Below are 17548 nucleotides of genomic sequence, written 5' to 3'. Positions count from 1 at the left end.
TAAAACATTTAAATTTCTTCACACTGAATGGGTTGACATGTTTATGGATGAGAGCCTACCTGCTAACGGCTAAGCTATGTCTCCAGCCCTAGGGTGCTGAGTCTTGTCACAGTTAAGACATTAAGTGAAAACAGAATATGACAACCATCACTTGATTATCACAGACACTACAATGTCTACCTTGCCCTTTAGATTGTTTCCCTTCCCTGCAGTGGTTCTCAATCTGTGCGTCTCGATTCCTTTAGGGATTGAATGACCCTCCCACAGGGGTAGCCTAAAACCATTGGAAAACATAGATATTTACATTACAATTCATAAGAGCAGCAAAATTACACTTATGAAGTAGCAATGAAAATATGTTATGGTTGGGGGTCACCACAACATAAAGAACCGTATTAAGGGTCAAAGCATTAGAAAGGTTTCAACCTTCTATGGGAAATCAGATACCATCTCATGAAAACACTGCAAATGTCATCTCACCAATGAGATTGCTCTCCCTCCTTAACACAAAGCATTTAGCATCTGATAATTGTGTAATGTATCAACTTGGCTAGGAGGAATTTACTTTCTTGTATATTTCATTAGAGTGGATTACAAGAAGGCTTCTTGTGAGATTTGTAAGGAGGTAGGGCAGTGTCTTAGTTAGGGCTTCTATTGCTGTGAGAGACACCATGACCACAGCAACCCTTATAAAGGAAAACATGTAATTGGGTAGCTTACAGTTCAATTAGTCTATTACCACAGCGGGACATGATAGCCTGCAGGCAGACCTGGTGCTGAAGAGGCAGTTGAAAGTTCTACATCTTGCTCAGGAAACAGGAAGTGAACTGTCTCACTAGGCATGGCTTGAGCATATATGAGACCTGAAAGCCGGCTTCCACAATGACACACTTCCTCCAACAAGACCACACCTACTCCAACAAGGCCTAATAGTGTCACTGTGTTTGGGGCCATTTTCTTCAAACCACCACAGGCAGTAATAGCCAGTGTACAGTTCATATGTGTATATATAACTTTGCTCAGCATCTCAGCAGCAGCAGCTGGCCAACAACAGCTTTACCCTCCCCTGCATCTCCCTTCCCCTCCTGCAGTCCTTGTCTACTGTATGTGTCTCACCACAAAGTCCCCTGGCAGTTAGCATGAACATGGGTTTTCAACTGTCCTTACACACATGTTGATGGAGGCTGCTTGTTGGTTACTGGCTGCTCAGCCCCAAAATAATGACACAGAAAATATATTATTTAAATCACTGCTTGGCGCATTAGCTCTAGCTTCCTATTGGCTAGCTCTTACTTATTAATTTAATCCATCTCCATTAATCTGTATCACCACAGGGATGTGGGCTTACTGGCTAAAGTTCTGGTGACTGTCTCAGGCGTGGCTACATGGCTTCGCTCTGACTCTGCCTCCTTTCTCCCAGCATTCAGTTTAGTTTCCTTTGCCTACCTAAGTTCTGCTCTGCACAGGCCCAAGACAGTTTCTATATTAACCAATGCTATTCACAACATACAGAGGGGAATCCCACATCTCTCTCTCTCACACACACACCACACACACACACACACACACACAAAACATTCTTTTTTTTTTTTTTGGATTTTTGAGACAGGGTTTCTCTGAAGTTTTTGGTGCCTGTCCTGGAACTAGCTCTTGTAGACCAGGCTGGCCTTGAACTCACAGAGCTCCTCCTGTTTCTGCCTCCCAAGTGCTTGGATTAAAGGCATGCGCCACCACCGCCCGGCCACATACAACATTCTTAAGATACAAATGTGTATATATATATAATATATAGTATATATTAGATTCCAACATGGTGTTGACAAATAGCTTTTTTTTTATCTTATGGAAACAAGTTGAGGGAGGAAAATGCTCTAAGCTAAGAAACATCCAAAGCCAAAAGAGTATGTATGATCCATTAGAAAACTTGTTTTTCTTAGAACACAAACTGCAGAGATAACTGTGGGATGAAAACTTAAAATGATATTAGAAACTAAATACTGAAAGGTTTTATACACTCCCCCAAAAGAAGCTTAGCTTTAATCTTAAAAGCAAGCATACACATACACACAGACACACACACAAATCGAATTGTCAAATTCTCTTCCAAAAAGACAAATTAAAAATATAGACTCCAAAGTCCCAGCTCATTCAAAGTCTGCAACTGGGGATATAAATTTGTAAGTGTAATATACCATCCAAACGATTTCGGTCAAAGGCGATTTCAGAACTGCACTCTGCTGAACACTGTAATAGAATGGAAGCCAGCAGAGGCATATAAGCATGCGGGCCCTTTGATGAGACCTGAGTCTCTGAAATATCACTCTACATGCAGTGCATGAAGATAGTCGGAAAAGGGGGCTGGAGAGATAGAGGGCTCAGAGGTTAAGAGGGCTGGCTGCTCTTCTAGAAGCCATGAGTTCAATTCCCAGCAACAATTTGGTAGCTCATAACCATCTACAATGAGATCTAGTGCCTTCTTCTGGCACTCAGGCAAACATGCAGGCAGAATACTGCATGCATAATAAATAAAATCTTTAAAAAAAGATAGTCAGGAGGAAAGGAAACCTGGACACAGACTTATTAGGATGTCAGTATAATAATATAGTGGCAGTGTTGATGAAGGCTGAACAAATTATACAGAGAGGTAACACTTAAAAGGTAAATGCTATGTAACCATGAGGTTCATGAACTCCTGATCCTCCTCCCTTTGCCTCCTACATGCTGACAGGCATGTGGCACTATACCCAGATCCTCCTATTTTTAAATTACCTTTTACTTACTGTGTGGGGCATGACACAAACGGAGGTCAGAAGACAATTCTTGGGAGTCAGTTCTCTCTTCCAACCACATGGGTTCAGAGAGGATCTAATTGAGTTTGTAGGGCTTGGCAGAAGTGCTTTTGCCTGCTGAGCCACCTCACCAACCCTCTCCCAACTATTTTAATGATCTATCAAAGAGAATTTCTCACCACAGAGAGGCATCTGATGGGCGGATACAGGGGAATACATTGAAGTCTGTGTAACTCATCCCATTATTTCCTCTTCCTTTGACATCTGTTAACTGAGAGAACGTAAATGTTGTGAGTCAATGCCAGACCAGAATACTGAAGGAGGTTCGAGAGCAAGGCAGAGACTGGCAAGCTGTCCAGGTAGCCACCATCTAAAAAGAACAACATCCTTCCGGAGAAAGTGTTGAGAAGAAAGGAAAACCAGTCCTTACACAGAGGGGGAAGGTGGCTCTGAGAAGGACTCAGAAGCTTCCATCAGTGTCTACAAGGTAGAGGGTCACACTTTAATCAATCAGCTTCTGGGAGTAACACTAGACAGAGCCAGAAGGAGGCAAAATACAAAAGGCAATCCCTGCCGTCCATTCTAGTAGAGATTCTCAACCCAGTGAGCCAGAAGAGGGAGAGGAAGAGTGGAAGAGTTGATTTCAAAGGTACCTGATGTCTAACTCAACCACTTGGGTGATAGAACAGTATAGAGTTTGTGGGATCTGATTGTGTGTGTGTGTGTGGGGGGTGTCCCTGCAGGGTTTACAGCCGGCAGGGAAATGATCCAGCTGAAGGAAGAATGAACCTCGGTTTAGCCCAATTTAGGTAGCTGGAGTTGGGCCAGACTTCCAGAGTCTGACACCAGTTGGTTTATTTTAGTCATAATTAAACACAGCACAGTTTGGTGTGTGTGGGGGGGAGTTTTCTGATAGCAATTAACTCAGTCCCATGAGTATAGCAGAGCTTAAGACACATTTACATTGAAATGCTTTACAATTTACAAATCGTTTACACTTAGCTTCATTTACAAAGCTAGGCACTGTTGACTCAGATTTAGGGTCTGGGGAGTGTGACTGAGATCAACATAATGCCTGTGGGTGTCAACTTTGGTCTGGGCCTAAGGTAACATAGAAGTCACTGAAGGTGCTGTAGAATACAAGTGACATTACTCATAAGGACAAGGTCTATGGCCTAGAAGCAATACTCAAAATTTAGGTGAAAAGGGTCTGGGATAAATAAAACATAAATTCTGGGGGGATGTGAGCAGAGGATGGCTCAACAAGCAGCAAACGATCACCAGGTTGTAAACTACATCATTTCCCAGCATTCCTGGAGGAGGACAGGTAAATATCTCCTTCCACTGAAGGAAGCCTGTGTGTTTTAGCTTTCCTGACTTCTCCAGTGCTTATCTGCGTGCACAAGGACTTCTTGCCCTCTACAACTGACCTGGAAAGAACCAGTCCAGTAAAGTAGAACTGATAAAGCACAACTAAGTACAGGGATGGTAAGAAAATAGCATTTTAATGTCTATGCCCCCAACAGGTTCATTCTGTTCAGTCAATTGGCAATGTTCAAATCATTTTTTTCAGAGTTATGTAGGCTGACAAAGGTAAATAGTGCATTGTGAGATGACTAAAGACAGAACCCAGAAGGACACCAGCATCAAAGAGTCAAGAACAGGAAAAAGAACCCGCAAGGAAGACGAACAAAAAGAAGAGTCCTGCCAAAGGGCACAGCAAGGTAGAGAGGAAAGCAGTGATTTATGCCACATAAAGGACACCTGACTGGTCCCAAGCACTACCAGACTCTGGACAGGCTGATTACACAAATATCTAATTTCACATGCTCAGCCTACATCTGTAAGGGTGCTGCCACCTTTCCAGTCATCCCCACTATAAACCTTTCAAGAAAATGGCATTTCTTTGTTGTCTTTATATGCCCCACTGTCCCAAAGCCCCCAAATCCTGAATGAGCTGAAAAGACTGCAGTTCATTTATTCTCCAACACTTTAATCTGCTCTCTTCTCTGTTTACATGTACACTGTCATAGTAACAGAGACAACTAGCTATCCTTCAATATCTATTTTTGTTTAGTGGTCACAGGCTACCAAAAATAAAGCTGGATCCTTCCTCCTTCCCTTCCTCACCCCTCTCCCTCTTTCCTTCCTTCCTTCCTTCCTTCCTTCCTTCCTTCCTTCCTTCCTTCCTTCCTTCCTTCCTTCCTCCCTCCCTTACCCTCCCCCGCCTCTCTTTTCTCACTCTAGGCTGGTTTTGAGCTATGTTGCTCATGCTTGCCTCACTATCTCCTTGCCTCAGCCTCCCGAATGCTGGGATTCCAGGATTTCATCATCATACCTGGTACACATAACTTAGGTTTGCTTGAAGTCACATAAGGCTAGCAATAGATACTGGTACTTCAAGCAACTACCAGAATAACTCCTATTCTTTCCTTTCATTTAGCCAGTTGGAATATGAATGCTGATGTTTCGGTAGTTATCTTAGGCTATAAGTAAACTTGGCAATGGAGAGGCCACAAGGATGGACACTAAAATGTCCTTCCCAACTCCCCTCCAGATAAAAGCTTTGGGACGAGATGACATAGGTGTCCTGCAACTGCCTTCTCTTTAGCAAGGTTGTTCAAAGTCTCACCTATTTGAGGGTGGCCTGTATCTCATGACATAGCAATGTGGGAACACAAAGGTCTGGTCATTTATATTAAAGACAACGCAGGACAACTCCGAAGGGTCATGTTAGCTCCAGTTTCCTGTGGGATTGACTATGGCTATTATTAAGCCTGCGTACAGCCCAACTCTCCCTCCACCTGTTCCTATTTCTCCCGGAAGCCACCAGAGAAACTGTTGTATGGCTGTTCCTTCAGGCAGCAGCACTCTGCCCAGATGTCAGAGAGACAGACTTCACCATGTCTTCCCAGTATCTGTCCTAAAGCTCCTTTCCTGGGGCGATCTTGAGGCAGTAGACCATCTATCCCAGCAGCGCTTTTCATTTTATTTATCATGTCTGTCTTCTCCCCCCTCCACAATACCCTGAAGTACAATTATGATTGACTGTGGTTTTACTTACTTTCTCCTCCTGTAGGATGTAAGGCCCATAATGGGTGTTCGTTTCATGTACTCATGCACCCAAATGCTTCTGATAGTGACTGGCATGTGAGTTCAGTGAATACCAAATTAGTGAAGAAGTGAGTAATTCTCTGAGGGGAATTTTGTAGATATTCCTTTATCAGGCTCCTCTATTCCAAAGACAGCTGACAAGGACTCTGGCAGTAGATTTACAAAATGTTATAAATTTTGTAGTATCCAAAACAAAACATAAAACTCATTTTTGTGTGTAGGATATTTGGAATCTCTCTTTATAGTATATATTTACACACACACACACACACACACACACACCTCAGTGCTAACATACCTTATTTCACAAGGAAACTGTGATTTATGTCCTGATGAGACATCCATTGAAAAAAGTAATTTTCCTTAGAATTAGAAATTCAAAACAGGCAGACTTAAATTCTCAAGTGTGGTGACCCAGGATAACTTTCTGGGTGAGGTTATAGGGTACAGTTACCTCTAACAGGATCTTTCTGTTCTCAAGCACAATCCACTGCAACTAAGTTGCTGGAACTTTGTTTTGCTTCATGTTACCAGCTTGTGAAAGAGGTCAGGATGGGTGAGGTTTCAGAGGTGTCCTTTGAAGTCAGCAGTCAATAAACACCAACTAGCTCAATTGAGCACCTATGGCGTTGACCTGGGGATTTTATTTTTGTAGTTTTGAATCCTCCTCCCCTTCCAATCCAGGGGAAGTCCTTTTACTATTTATTAGTAAAGGTTATGTAAATGTCACTATCTGAATTAGAAAGTCAATTATAATATTAAACAGAGTATTATTCAAGCCAGTCAGTTGTATTAAAACAAAAGAATTCTAACATTATTTATAAACATAGTATTATAAACATTATTTTAAAATATTGGCCTAACTATAATACAGTTTTATCGTTATTATTAGTTAATAATAAGTAATTGCTAGTAAGAGATGGTGGGAATAAAGACATTAGTGGCATTATTTTTAATACTTTGTCTTGGTTTGATTGCTTTGAGATTTGAAGCTATACTGGGCCTCTGACTCGTGATCCTCTTGCCTCTGCTTCCTGGGTTGTAAAATTATAAGCATGCACTACCAGACCTGGCTTTGAATACTCTGTTGACATGTTAGTGAATTCAAGGATAAAAGACAGACAATTCATAAATGAAGTTTTGCTCTCTCCCTGTCAGGAGCAATGTTGCCCTTAGTTAATCTGCTCCTTACTCCTTGGGCTCGGTGAAGCAGATTTCTGAATGGAATTTTAAAACAAAAAACTTAAATTTCAAATGGAATTTATCATTGGACCACTTTTTTTAATTCTTTCACAATATTATTCTATAGCAAATAATAAAGATTCATTTAGAAAAAAATATTGTCTTCCTTTAAAATTTAATAATATGAATCAAGTTTTTGAAAAAAAAAAACCCACTCAGGGAGGCAGAGGCATGCGAACCCCTGTGAGTTTGAGGCCAGCCTGGTCTACAGAGTAAGTTCCAGGACAGCCAGAGATAGAGAAACTCTGTCTCAGAAAAACGGAAAGAAATGAAAAGAAAACCCCACTGCGTATATTTTGATCATGTGGCTTTTTATTTGCCTCCAACTGATTTTCTTTTTATTATTATTATTATTTTATTATTTATTAAAGATTTCTGTCTCTTCCCCGTCTCCACCTGATTTTCAGTGGAACTTGATTATCACCAAATAAGTAACCATTTGATGGCAGACCCATAGAACCATTTTATTTATGCTGTTGTCATAATTGTTCTTTCCCTGTGGAATTGTTCTTCCTCATCTCAAACAAAATTATCTTCTGGTGTTCTGATACTATCATTCTTTTCAGACTCTTTGGCCCCAGTAGTCTTTTATGAACATAAACAGATTGCTGCTCTGTTTACAAAAGTATTTTATAGGCCAATGAGATAGCTCAGTGGGTAAGGGCATGTATTGACAAGCCCAAAGACCTGAGTTTGATCCCTGGGATTCACCTGGCGAAAGGAGAGAACCAGCTCCCATAAACTGTCTTCTGGCCTCCACACACATACTGTGGAACATATATACACCCCCTCCAATACAGAGTCACAAAATAAGTAACTAAAAAATTTAAGTTAAAGCTATTTTACCACTGAAAACACAGCGTCTGTAATACTCCTGAAATGGATGAACATTACACAGAACCTGTCCACTTTAAGACTGAAGCACTGATTTCCCTAGCCAGAGCAATTTAGGCCTCAGGGCTGGATTACCATGCGGCATTTCTCTCACGAGTGCCCATATCCAAAACCTGGTCCGTGTGCAGCACAGTGACCTCACATCTCAGCTTGAGACACGTCTAGAGAATGTCCTAGCTCTTGAATTGGCAGAGGCCTCTGTCATCACTGAGTCACAGTTTGACTTCAGCCCAGGCCTGCTCCTGCTGCTTTCACTGTCCTATAGATATCGATCCAAAAGCCACTTCCTCATAACTCACCTGCGTTAAAATCTTCACTTCGGAGTTTTCTTCCTAGGACTATTCAGCGTGAGAAAGTCTTTGGTCTTAGTCAAACCACGACTTCAGTGATCTAAAATCTCATCGTAGGAATCTACAATGTTCGTAGTCACTTGTGTATTACTCAGGGTGGATCAACCTCTGTAATCAACACTCTAGATGGTTAGTGACTTGTCCCAATAAAATGTAGCTTCATTGTCATCACACAGGTCATCTCACAGAACACTTCAGGCCCCTGGGAGAGGCTTGACTCCTGTCATTCGAGATCTGCCCTTTTCCAAGAGCCTGTCCTTCTGACAGACCAGAAAAGAAAATGGAAAAAAAATCTCTGGGAGGCTGAAGGGCTTGGAAGGCTGTATACATGGACTCTATTGACTGTCCATTGATGTCCACTGGGAGGAAGGACTCAGTGACAAAGGCATTCTAAATCAAGCAAGACTGAAGAATGCCCTCAGCCTCTGCTTTGTGTGCATAAAGTTTTGAGATTTTTTAAAAATATTTTATTACCCAGAACATATGACACAGTGCATTTTCTACCATCCTCCAATTTGCAAGATTTAAAAATTCCATCTTTATCAAAGATTTAAGAGTCGTGATCTCTCTGCTTTCAATACATGTCTCCAGGGGGGTTTGAGATTTCTTTTGTTTACTGTTGTAGAGTTCTCTGTATCTTTAATGACTCTTTTTTAAAATAAAATGAACAAAAGAACTTTATTATATTTAATAGGATTGATAATTCTTTAATGTAGCTAGTAGTGTGTGAATACACTTCTCTGATTATTCTCCGTGTCTCCCTTTCCCTTTCGTAATTCTCTTCATTGCAGACATCTGGTGACACTCCTGTCACACGAGGCCCAGCACAGGTCATCTGCTCCATCTTCCCAAACCCAAGTGTCTCAGTCCATTTGCTGCTGCTCTAGCAGAATACCTGAAATTAGGTAACTTATAAAGAACAGAGATTTATTTCTCACAGTTCCGGAGGACGAGACATTCTAGAGCTTGGGGTTGGCATCCTAGACAGGGCCTTCTGCCTCCTTCAGAACCCTGGAACCCATGTAAAAAGCTAAATGTGGTTATGCACATCTGTTATGTGGTGTTTTACTCTTGACTTTTGGGGGGACCCCACCACCCAGATCCCAAATACATCACACATGGAGGCTTTATTCTTAGTTATGAATGCTTTGCCTTAGCTTGGCTCATTTCTTGTCAGCTTTTACAAAAAAAAAACCAAAAAACTTAAATTATCCCATCTACCTTTTACCTCTGGGCTTTTTCCTTTTCTTAGTTCTGTATAGCTTACTTTTACTCTTATTCCATGGCTGGCTTGGCCTCCTCCCCTTGTCTCTTGCTTCTTCTTTCCTTATTTTCTCCTTTTATTTATACTCTGCCTCCTTGCTCCTGCCTGGCCATTCAGCTCTTCATTAGGGGCTGTCAGGTGTTTTAGACAGGCAAATAATCACAGCTTCACAGAGTCAAACAAATGCAGCATAAACAAAAGTCACACACATTAAAATAATATTCCCCAACACACATCTGCAGTCCCAACTCAGCCACAGCAAAAACGAAAGAGTCCCTACCTCGACATGGCGAAGGGAAATCCTACTCACGCAATTACACACGTGCGTATATGTGCTCACACACACACACACACACACACACACACACACACACAAAAATAAATTTTAAAGAAAGAAAAGGGGAAAAAATGAAAAAAGAGAAAAGCTTTTGTTATGGCTAAGAATTTCTTCTTATAGGTAATAAATGTGGTTATAAAAGTTATATTACCATCATTTGCTGTTAGTAATCATAACAATTTCAAAAAAACCCCACTTGCTATCTTTAACTACTATTTAAAACTACTATCATAACCTTAAACTACTATTTACTTCAGTTTTGTTGGTTGTAGCTTTGCAGCACACACTTTAGGGTAATGCTAACATATAGACTCCTTCCTACTTTTCCCAGTTGTCTACCAAAACCTCCCAACATTTGCTAATGACACTCTTCAGCCTTTAGTAACCGGAGAGCTGGACGCATCAGCCTTGGTTATCCTTTACCCTCCTCGTCCACACGCAGTTCCCATTCCTCACCTCTCCCGTGGTTTTGGTGCTTTCTATTATCCACTGTTACCTTCTAATTCAAATAATTTCCTGGTTGGCTTCTCAGGCATCCCCTCATCGCTACCATCCTGAAGCAAAGCCCTCCTCCATCGACTTTACTTGGCAAAAATACTTTCCTACTAATGTCAATTATGCCAACCATGCTTCAAGGACTTGCTCCATGTCAAATGCTCAATAATTTCAACATGGGTCTAATTCTTTTCCCTTCGGGGTGTTGTGTATGTATGTGCATGTGCACGTTCATGTATGCATGTGTGTAAGAGCGTGAGAGTGAATATACCCGCGTCAGATATGTGTGGAGGCAAAGGACAACTTCAGACACTGTTCCTCAGACATTATCCACCTTGTTTCATGTCTTACTTGGCCTGGAGCTCATGAGATAGGCTAGACTGGCTGTCCTCGAACCTCAAGGACCCGCCCATCTCCCAGTGCCTTCCGAACCTGGAATTCAAGCACACTTGGCTTTTTTTATGTAGAATCTGTGGCTTGAATTCAAGTTCTCATGCTCATGAGGAAAGGCTTTACCAACTGAAATATCACCCCAGCACCTATAACTCCCATTTTATAGATGAAAAAACCCGAGACTCAGAGAAGCCAGTGACTTGCCCAAGGTCACACACCTAAGAAGCTGCAAAACTGGTATTGGAAACCAGGTCAGTGCCACTTCGAAGCCTGTGCTCTTTTTATCATATCATGGTTCTATGACTTCATGTTGTGTCCGGCCTTCAAGGAGTTCCCTGCTGGTGCCCTTATCAAGAGCAAGCATCTCTCTTTGGCTTCCAAGGTCTGTCATAATTATACCCTAGTCAATGATTTCTTGAACTACTCAAGATTAATAGTTCTCACCTGACGTATCCCTCCTAGAAACCAGATCACTTTCATTATACTGTACTTGTCAGAAAAATATGATTTTTAATAATCTATACTAACATAAAGCTCAATTAGCATAAAAGTAGCTACAGTGGAAAAGTAGTCCATATTTGGACTAAACTTTAGGCTAAGCATCTAACCATGGGTGTCTGGTTGTATATGTTTTTTAGTTAGAAGGAAAATAACTTTTTACACTTTGACTAGGTATCCCAGGCTGGCTTCAGAATGGACACATCAGAGTGATCATGTAAGAATATCCTCTTTTGGATTTCTCAATTTCTTTTCTTTTCTGCCAACTGCCCATTTAGATTCCAGTCATCCTTGGAGCCTGGCAAAAGCCACAGGAGTACTGACTCCTTTTTGAAAATTGTGCTTCTTCATTACTCATAAAACAAAAGAACATAAAAGGCGTTTAAAGGCTTGAGCACTAAGAAAGCTTGCCCGACTGTTCTGATTCTCACTGGCTTTCTTTTAGTATATACTTAAAGCTGGAACCACACAATCAGCATTTAATTATAGTGTTGGCATTGTTTGTTCCATATGCTGGAGTAGGTGACAAGGATGTGGGTGGAACTGGATTATGGGGATCTGGGACTGGGTACGGATAGAGCTGGTGAGTACAAGGACAGAAAGGGAAACAGCTAAGTCTGAGAAATTATAGAAGGTGGTATTGGGAACTTAGAACATAGGTCTAATAGGAAATCTGGAGACAGTATTTATACATCAGCTTTAAGCCAAAAAGCAAAGTAGTATCTGAAGGTGAAGTGTTTAGTTTTAAAAAGTCTCAGTCTGTTTTCTATGGCTATAACAAAATGGTTGTGGTTGTGTGCTTCTTTAAAAACAAGTAGCCTGGTTTGGATGTGGAATTTGTCCCATAGGCTCCTGTGTTTAAATACGTGTTCCCTAGTGATGCTGTTTGGGAAGGTTGTAGAACCTTTAGGAGACAGAACCTTCCTGGAGAGAGTGGGTAACTGGAGACAGGTTTTGAGATTTTATAGCCTGGCATCACTTCCTGTTCCCTGCCTTTTCCTGAACGCAGATTCAATGTGACCAGCAGCCATACATTTCCGCTGTCACAGGTTCTCCACCATGATGGATGTATTTCCTCAAACTGTGAGCCACAGTAGACTCTCCCTTGTCAGGTACCTTGTGATAGCAGTAGGAAATGAACTAATATCACTGGCCTATAATTCTGCTGGGTGGGAAGTCCATATAGCATAGTTCTGGCATTTGGTGAGGAATTCTCTATAATCTAGAGTCATATGCATCATAGCAAGGAGGAAAGAGACAGACATGTAGTAGGGGTTATTTATAAGGATGGTTTTGTTTTGTAATGGTCTGCTCTCAACACAACTAATCCAGTCACATAAAACAGAACCCATTCTCTGGAGAGGGTTGTTAATCTTTTTGAGGATGGTATTCTCAAGATCCAATCATCTCCCACCAGGTCCCAACTCAGAATTTCAACCACTGAAATGCCTGTAGTTTTGGGACCAACCTCCAATCACATGAATCTTTATGGGGGAAAAAAAAACCACATTCAAACCACAGCAGAGATGCAGAGGCTATGATAGAAAAATCAAGCAAAACAACAACAAAACCATACAGTGCTTAGTTCAAATATCATTGAAACATTCGGTGCGTGACATCAAAAATAAGTCGACCACAGTGGCACATGGTTGTAATGACAGTATGTAGGAGAATTAGGAATTCCAGGTTGTCCTCATCTACACAGTGAGGCCAGCTTGGGCTGTATGAGATGCCCATATAAAAAGCCGTTAAGTCCTTGGGATGAATAAAATGAAAACAAATTGAAAACCAAAAATAAAAAACCAAAAAATATCAATTTCTTCACATAGTGGTGGTGACAGGAGGTTGCCTTATAAAAGTTTATTTTTCATTTTATTTTATAATAAATTGTTTTTAATGATATCAGATAAATATGATGATTATACAAAACATTTAATAGAAACTAATTTGAATGAAAGTCAATAAAAAACTCATAACAGAGAACTACATCTACAATGCTTTAGATATAGTTACACTACTTTAAAAACCATGTTACATTATGTACACATACAAACCAAGATGCAGCACGAAAGGGCAAGCAAGGAAGCACTGAGAATAGCGTAGTAAGTAAATCATTTTAGAAAGAATTTACAACAAACAAAGCTGGAAAAGTTTACCTTGCAGCTCTTACTGTACAGCAATTTCTGCCTTTTGGCTTTCAAAAAAAAAAAAACAGTTCAGTAGAGGAATCAATTCAAAATTAGTGGTTAGGAAATGCATGGGTGGTGGGAAAGGCAGCGGGTATCCCACTGTGGTTGAATGCCTCTTCTAAAGCTCAAGTTAAAGTTTAATTGCCACTGTCTCAATACTAAGAGATAGGAAAGGGGCTGGAGAGATGACTCACTGGTTAAGAGCACTGACTGCTCTTCTGGGGGACTCAGGTTCAATTCTCAGCACCTACACGGCAGCTCAACTGATGGTAATTCCAAGATCTGACACTCTCACGTAGGCATGCATGCAGGCAAAACATATAAAATAAAAATAAATTATTGAAAAAAAAAGATAGGAATTTACAGAGGCCCTAGGGTTATTTCTATGGAAGGGGCTCAGTTATGGAAGAAGTAAGGTTTTTAGTTAAGAAGAATGCAGCATGAATAATAAAAACCCAGAGACAGAGATTGGGGTTCAACCTGAAGATCAGAAAGCAAAGCAGCCAGTTACCAGTTACCAGCCAGTAAGAGAGCTCTTACCTCTACCAAATCTATAGACCAAAAGGATGAGATTCTGTCTCCAGGAATCCTCAGACTCCACACTCCAGTGAGTTCCTGTCTCTTCCCTTTATTTTCCACTCTCTCTGCCCAGCGATATTACTCCTGTCTCCACCTCCCTAGTGCTGGGATTAAAGGCTGCTGAGATCACCTTTGTGTGAGTTCTGTTTCTCTTTTAAACAGATTCAATCTTCTGTAGCACAGGGTAGCCTTAAACTCACAAAGATCCCTCTGCCTCTGCCCCTGTGTGCCACCACTCCCTGGCCTGTATGGCTGACTAGTGTGGCTGCTTTGTGTTTTGATTTTCAGGCAAGCTTTATTTATTAAAACATAAATAATATACCACTCCAGAAGAACTTGGCCATTTCTTTTCTCTGTGTCCCCATATGTTCACCTGTCCCTCTGTCATGGTAGCAAGCAGCACTGAGGTTCTATTAGACACTAGCACCATATCCTGGACTCCTTGGCATCCAGAACTATTTTTTAAAAAAGTAAATTACCCACTTTTAGGTGTTCTGTTATAGCAATACAAATGGACCCATTTGATAATTTGGCAGGGAGAGGACAGTTATGGAGGAAAAAAAAGAGTGGAATTTAAATAGGAAGATCAAAATATTTTATTTTCTAAACCAGGGAGGGTCAATGCTTACAGGAGTAGATAGGAATCCAACAGAGAAGAGGGAATGTTCTAGAGGATAAAATTTGGATTTGTATCTCCCAAGTGTTTTAAAAACATCTAAGAAGTGAACTACAGTGAGATCACACTAGCTTACAATGTAATGGGATTGGAATCACTGACTCCCCCAAACAGAGTACGGTAAACAGCAGACCATAAAAGCAAACAAAGTTTCAGCCAACCCTGTCTACTGGACTTCTTCACTTAATCTACAAGTTTGGTCAAAGTTATTCAGAATAGATAGAGAAACCAAATGGAAAAGTTTCAAATCACAGGATAAACACACACACACACACAGACACACACACAGACACACACACAAATTGGGCTAGAACTAAAGATACATAATCTATTTGTACCTTCATAAAGAAGTAGTGCCTTAGTAGTAATTGTTTTGTTATTGTGAAGATATATCATGACCAAAGCAACTTATGAAAGAAAGCATGTAACTGGGGGCTTGCTTACAGTTCCCAATGTGAGTCAATGACCGACAGGGCGGGGACTTGGAGCAGGCAGGCAGGCAGACATGACATTGGAGCAGTAGCTGGGGTCTTATATTTTATTCACAATTTGGAGGCAGAGAGAGAGAGAGAGAGAGAGAGAGAGAGAGAGAGAGAGAGGAGGACTGGGAATGGCATGGGCTTTTGAAACCTCAGAGCCCATCCCCTAGTGACATACCTCCTCCAACAAGGCCATGCCATCTATTCCTTCTGAAAAACAATTCCACCAGCTAAGGACCACTCAAATATGTGACCCTATGAGGGACATTTGCATTTAAACCACCACAAGTAGGTAACAGGTTAAAGTGTCACCTTTGGCTTGAAATTTCACTCATTAGCTTAGCAACATTTTCCTTGGGTAAATCCTAAGGTTTATTTACAAACAACCCTAAAAGCGATATATTATTTTACATCTATGACTACTAAGGTAATTGACCTGCTTGTATTACAGCCAGACCAGGCTAGCCTCACAGAGGTCGATCTACGTCTGCTTCCCTAGGGCTGGTTTAAAGGTGTGTGTGCATCAACACTCCCAGCAAGATTTTTATGGCATTATGTATCTCAGAGATTTGTTATTAGTTGTTTAGTACTTCTAGTCGGGGTCATAGTTTTTGATAGTGATGGAATCAGAATCAGTATCCTTTCTCCGGGATGTTGATGGGAACATATGGTACTGCCTATTTTTATGGCTGCTCTTCTGAAAGACATATGACTACAAAGCTCACAATGCAAATATTGGTTTGCTATATAACATATGCTAGATCAACCATACCTGAAACCAGCCTGTTGGGTATGATTTATCCAGAAAGATCTTTGTGTTTGGTTAGTCAAGTGTCTCAGGCGTTTTTAAGCAACAAGATGATGTGCATATTTTTAGACTACCTTTGTAATATGGATTAAAGGTTAAGACTTGATTACATAACCAACAGGATGCAAGGTATGTGTCAGCAATCATAATAAGACAGCATCTTATAAAGCAACTTTAAATTTAGCAGCTGTATCATTGGATTTCTTTGCCTTCCTGAAAGCAAATAACCAGGTACTTCATACCTCAGCACAGAAACACCAGAGAATAAGCCCCGCTGTCCAGCAGCCCAGAGCTGTATAAAACTGTTACTACAGAGAAAGAAAAACAAGACAGAAGCAGAACCTTCATTTGGTCCAACCTTGTTTTGAAACAGAAGTCCTGACCTATGATGTCATTTCTGGAGCAGAAAAGCAGAAGTCTTTTCTACATTGTTTATCTTTTTTTTTCCTTTGGCACGGTGTCTAAAGGCTCAGACACCATCGTTTTTAAAGGAGTTACTTGAACAAACTGCTTCTTGTATTAGGCAGGAAACTCTAGGCACAAATAAATGCATTCACACATAAATATCCAGCCTCCAAATTCTGAATCTTAAGGCTGCATTTTCAATCATTATAGGCAGTTTAACAACAACCAGGGAAAATAGACCATGAAAATGTGCTCCTTCCGTGTGAAGTCCCAATACTACTAGTTAGTCTCAGGTTTGTTGCTTTTCAAAATGGTCTTGAACATTTTCCAATGGTCTCTTGTCCCCTCTGCTTGGCAGGGGTAGGTGTTGGCACTCTCCACATTGCAGATGTAGTCAGCCCAGTCAGATGACTGCAGAAGAGACTCATTATTCAATCGTATTCAAGTCTCTGCTCTGCTTTTGAGTCAGAGCTGTTGGCCTTATAGACCAGGGGAAATGACTCTTGTGCTACAGCAGCGTATGATACTAGGACAGGCCGGCTGGATCTTAAATTCAAGAAGCCTACACAGAGGGACTTCGTTTTGAATGACAATAGACAGGGAAGTTGGAGGCAAAGGTCTTCATTTCTACTTAGGGTGGAGGAATCCTTTTCTTTCCTCCATAACTAGGAAGCCTGAACCAGACATGCCTTGGCCTTAGGAAGGGTACTTGGGCCGGCCACCCGACGTGACACGCGGTTTTAAGCACCCACAGACACACACCGGGTGTCCTGTCATCGGTCCCTTCAGCCCCTTGCTCCAAAAGCCTCGACAGCACGTGGCCCTCAACCCATTCCCGCTGCAGCGTCAAGGCGAAGCCAGAGCCCTGGGAGGCATGGCTCGTTGTTTTCCCGCGCCTTCTAGGCCGCGCGCTGAACGCGACGCGGAGCGGGCTCGTACCGAGCGGGGCTGTGCGCGCTCCGGTGCCAGCGACGGTTAGAGCCGGCGGCCTCCAGGCCGCAGAGGAGCTGGGCGGGGCCGCCTGCAGCCAGAGCGC

The sequence above is a fragment of the Microtus ochrogaster genome, chromosome 19 (assembly GCF_000317375.1).
Source record: "Microtus ochrogaster isolate Prairie Vole_2 chromosome 19, MicOch1.0, whole genome shotgun sequence".
In the NCBI taxonomy this organism is placed as follows: Eukaryota; Metazoa; Chordata; class Mammalia; order Rodentia; family Cricetidae; genus Microtus; species Microtus ochrogaster.
The sequence above is the reverse complement of the archived record's forward strand: the minus strand, read 5'-3'. Positions refer to the sequence as shown.